Raw genomic sequence first — 5,000 nt, forward strand, 5'->3', positions numbered from 1 at the left:
CAATGAAGTTATGCCGTGAGCAACGCGGCTCGTGGACGGCCTCACACACCTGGAGGATATGATAGGTTGTTTCTTGGGCCTTATGGCATCGTCTGCATAGCTTCGCCGAATCATCACTACTATGCCGATTAGAGAGCGTCCGCGTAGGGAATAGGTTAGATCTCAGCCGAAGGGCCTTGATACGGTCCCCATCACTCATGAACTTTGTGTTCGGACTGAGCCACCTATTCCCAATTGGATCGCTCTCGAAAGCAAAAAGGCTTTTGTTCGTGTATTTTTTCTTGACATCCTCCAAGTGTGATTTTCGGGCTGTATGCAGTGCCCTATCCAGAGGCGTCGACTCGACGATCCCCGACGGCACGCCCATCTTCTCCTCTAGCTGCTGCCGGAAACCGCCAAGCGCGCCGTCCAGAACGGCATCCACGATCGGAGAGCCTAGACGCTGAAGCCTCGCGAAGGACTTGACTTGTGATTCGGCCGAAACGCGAGAGAGCTCCAAGACGCCCAGGCCACCTGCTCGATGCGGGGCATGAACCATGAAGTCTGGGAATGATGCCGGCAGGTGCAAAATTTGCTTAATCGCCTGCCGGACAGACCTATCAATATTTGCAGTGATAGGCAGAACTGAGAGGGAGCTTGACGTGGCATATAACAATTTAGGGACCAATGAGGTCGAAATACAATGTAATTTCTGAAAAGGCTTCAATTTGGCCGAATTAATGAATGCCAATTCTTTCTCAATTAATGTAATTGAAGCCTTCGGAGGTTTGTTGACGAAGAGGTCGAGACCCAGATACCTGATAGGTTCATTTCGGCTCTTGGGGCTGACCACGGCATCTCCCAGATGAAGCTGGGGGATGTCGTAGTCAAACCACTTGAGCCGATGGGCCTCGTACCTCCACCCAAAATATTGGGTTTTGCTAGGATTTAAAGCCAATCCAATCTTTCGGAAGTGTTGTAATGCCACGTCGAGGTTCCTCACCAGTTCTTCGTAACTTGAAGCTGTTAAAATAAGATCGTCGGCATAGGCAAGGGCCGACACAGTCTCACCCTCTACTGTGTAACCGCATCCGGACGAGTTGAGGCTGTGCAGAAGGGGGTCAAGTGCCAGATTAAACAAGAACGGAGATAGGGGATCACCCTGTTTGATCCCCCTCTGCACAAAAACTCTGATCCCGTCGGACCTGCCTCGATAGGAAAAAGTAGTAGACTGACCATAATATTGGTCAGCGATCGACAGCACGTAGTCATCATGCGCCCCTCCCTCTCGTAAGGAAGAGAGAAGCGCATGATGACTGACGGAGTCGAAAGCCTTCCGAAGGTCAAGCGAGGCAGCATAGAAATGTCGGTTAAAGCGTTTTGCATGTTTCATTAACCCCTGCAATAGCAGAAGGTTGGACTGCGCCGACCGGTCCCTGGAGAACCCACTCTGTAGTGGGTGGAATTTATAGGTCTCCTGTAGTCTGGCTAGAAGCACGCGGGAGTACAGCCGTAACAATACCGACGAAATAGTGAGTGGTCTAAGCTCAGATGCTGAAGATACGTCGACTGACTTCGGAATGAAAACAGTGCGCGAAATGCGGAGCTCGTCCGGAATATTATGGTGGGTCAGCCAGTTAGATAGTATTAGTGCTAAAACCTCTGGCGGAATTTTTCTAAGTTCGCGCACGGTTACTCCGTCGGGACCAGGGGCCGACGAAGCAACCATGCCCTTTAGCGCCAAAACCACCTCCTCAGCCGAGACTCTAGGGCAGCTCTGGGGTAGACCGCCATCCACGCCGACCTCCTCAACGTGAGGGGACTCAGAAGAGAAAATCTCGTCGAACGTGTCATGAATGTCCTCCAGGGTCACAGGTTTGAGAGTACCGCTGCTAGAGATTAATTCCTCAAGAAGGACTTTTGGGCCCAGGGTATATAGGCGCTGATGTTCGGCGTAAAGACGCCGTTTAAAGGAACGTGCGCTTTCATTAGGGCGCCTTTGTACTTTTAGATCGTCAGGTTTCCCACCCCGCCTCCGGCCACGTCGACTTTTCACGCCAAAATATTCGTAGATTAAGCGCAAGTCGCTCATTGTGAGAGGGGAACTCACGAGGTTTACAGCAAGGCCACGGTCATTGACGCCACAGGCTAAAAGCAGGTCTCGAACCTCGTCAATCGAGAGACCCTGGCCGTCAGAGGGCGCAATATTGGCACCGGTGTCACACAGTTCGGCCTCGTACAGAGTAGGCCCCACCGGTGCCAAAGTGACAACCTGCGCGGACTCTTCGGCCAGGATCTCTCGATACCTAGCTTGCCTTCTCAGGCACTTTATGGCATCGAGAGAGCGTGTAGTGTATATCGCGGCCAGAGCTGCATTAACCAGGCGCTCGCCGGGTGGCAACCTAGCCTCGGCCTGGGCCAAAATGCGTATCTGTGGCTCGGTCCAGGGCTGGTAAGCGCTAGCTGTGGGCACTGCGCGGGACCGCGGCCTTCTAGATGGTTCCGCCTGATCGCCGGGAACAGTACTCCCTAGAGATGAGCCAGCCGGAGCCTGAGGCCCATAAGAGAAATCTCTCAACTCACTGCTAAAGCGGACGTCCCGTGTAGACGCATCCGGATCCATCCGACTCCCCCCCGTACACTGTGGCAGGCGAACAGTGTCATCATCGTGGGGCAAGCTGTCGACCGTGTTATCTCCATCCTCCTCTTCCTGATGTTCTAGGGCTTCAAAGAAGCAGTCTTCCTCCTCAGGTGCCACTGAAACACCTCCCCCCATGAAGCCGGTTTGGGGATCTGGTGAGGCGGGCGACGTTGGCCGGGGCCTAAGCCCACTGCCCTCTAGCACGTCCCTCCCGGCAGAGGGCGGCGAGTGCGCTGTAGTGGCACCGTACCCCGGCGACGCACGGCCAGACCCACCGCTCATCCCAGTGGGTGACGACTGGGGAACCCCCTGGCGGTCAGCACTATTCACCTCTTTGATTTCGCCCCCCGGTGGCACCCCAGCATCGCTGGCAGGGGAAACAGTCTGGTCTTCAGCGCCACAATTGGCGCTGGGTAGCTGCCCAGGGGTGGGTGGCGGCTCTTCCCTGCCCAAAGAGGAGGAGGATGACGAGGAGGTGGAGAATAACGGTAAGCGCACAGTCGAAAGAACTTTTGACTTGCCATATTGCCTGCCATGAGAGGCTAGCCCCACGCTGCCACTTGAAAATTGAGGGGGGTCGGATTTCTCCTTCAAGGTGACTCGGGAGTTGTCCACCGAATTGCCTGACTTCAGTTGCTTTTCAAATTCTGCATATTGGGCCGAGGACAGGAGGGCATCGATCTCCGCGGCAGTCCTCCCGGCGATCCAAAAGCTAATAGCATAGCCAGTAGCGCTTGTACCCAGCTTAAACCGAGCAGTAGCCACTTTACGCAGCTCAGAGGTGCTCCAGAGCCGAGGAGAGGCATTCGCCCGGAGAGTTCCATTGCCATCACCTTCCGCAGTAGTTCCAGAGCGACGAGGATGGACAGTCTTAGTGCCCGTGGCGTCCGCATGACCGGTTGCGCTTTTATTAGCTAATGCCCCACCCTCGACCACTGCAAAGGAGGGGGTCTTTTTCCTACATTTCGAAAAATGCGCGGAGGCCGAGTGGGATGTTATGTAGGTGGCTTGAGAGCAGCACGAACATAACCAACGAACCGTAACGCCATGTTTTTTCTTGTAATGCGCCTCGAGGGCCACTCTGGAAGACAGTAACGTTCGACACTGACTACATTCGTTACTGGCTGGTGGATAAGCAAGGGTAGTCTCATTGACATTGCCATTAGAGCTGGGATCAGTGTGAAGTCCCACTCCCGACCTGTCCGAGGGTGCCTCATTAACGTTGTCAGTTATGACAGAGGTCTCGGCGGCCGAACTCGCTGTACTAGAGCAGTGCCGATAATGTGCTGCAACACTACGCGAGCTCCGAAAAGCGCAAGTACATACCGAGCATCTCCAGTTAATTGCTAAGCCGTGCTTCTCCTCATAATGACGCTCCAAAGGTGCCAGCCGACGATCTGAGTAAACACACAAGTGACACTTTATATTTTGCAAGCGATATACAAGAAAATGAATGTTGCTTGCCATAACCAAAAATTGAAAGATTGGGGACTTATTACCGAGACAGAGGCTTCCAAAACGACAACAAACAGCGCCCCCGTGCCATACATCAAAGCCCAGCCGCCGAGCCCAGTCCAAAGTACAAAAAAAAAAAAAAAAAAAAAAAAAAAAAAAAAAGATAAGAAAAAAAAAAGGGGGGGAAGCATAGATTTGAAGAAAAAAAAAAAGAGAAAAAAAAAAAAGAAAGAAGAAAAAAAAAGGAAGGAAAGGGGAGGTGCCGGGCCACAGGATTCGAACCACCGACCATCGAGTTAGCGATAGCTCAGTGAGCTAATCGCATACGTCCGCAGGTACTTTGCAGGCGTATAAAAGGCGTCCAGAACAGAGTAGTGTACAGGAAAGAGGCTAGAAATGTCCGCGATAAGCGGACATTTCTAGCCATATTCAGAAGGTTCCTAAGGAAATGGCATAAATAGCGCCGCTGGCCGCTAACGCATCCTTGCACGGCTGGAATCTCTGGACGCACAGTAGTAAACTGCGCGCACTCAGATCGCCTAAAAGCGACAGCGGGCTAGATATTCTTAACAGTGGCATATCTGTGATACAGATAGGTAATGTACTTTGCGTTGTTGCAACGCCAAAACCATTTCAAGAAGTGCAAACAGCAACCATGCTGAACAAGGACCTAATGAAGTCAATAAACCTGTAGCTAGCTATTAACTAAGTACAATTCTGTGCACGCACGCAACAGTAGCATCGAGTGCCCCGGCAACTATCATACCGTAATACGAGTAATAATTCATTAATTAATTAAAGGAGAAATTAATTTAAAAAAAAAAGAAAAACAAAAACACAAAAAAAAAAAAAAAAACCTCGGACTGGGCCGCCGCTCTCACCAAACGCTGCAGGCACGGCACGGGGACGCGGACCACAGCTCAGC

At 52.0% G+C, this 5,000-nt stretch overlaps 1 pseudogene; it reads right to left on the bottom strand.

The window, feature by feature from the left end:
• The window catches only part of LOC142565178 (large subunit ribosomal RNA), a 10,571-nt pseudogene that overhangs the window by 2,319 nt on the left and 3,252 nt on the right, over window positions 1–5,000 (bottom strand).

This window comes from Dermacentor variabilis, chromosome 11 (assembly GCF_050947875.1).
Source record: "Dermacentor variabilis isolate Ectoservices chromosome 11, ASM5094787v1, whole genome shotgun sequence".
In the NCBI taxonomy this organism is placed as follows: Eukaryota; Metazoa; Arthropoda; class Arachnida; order Ixodida; family Ixodidae; genus Dermacentor; species Dermacentor variabilis.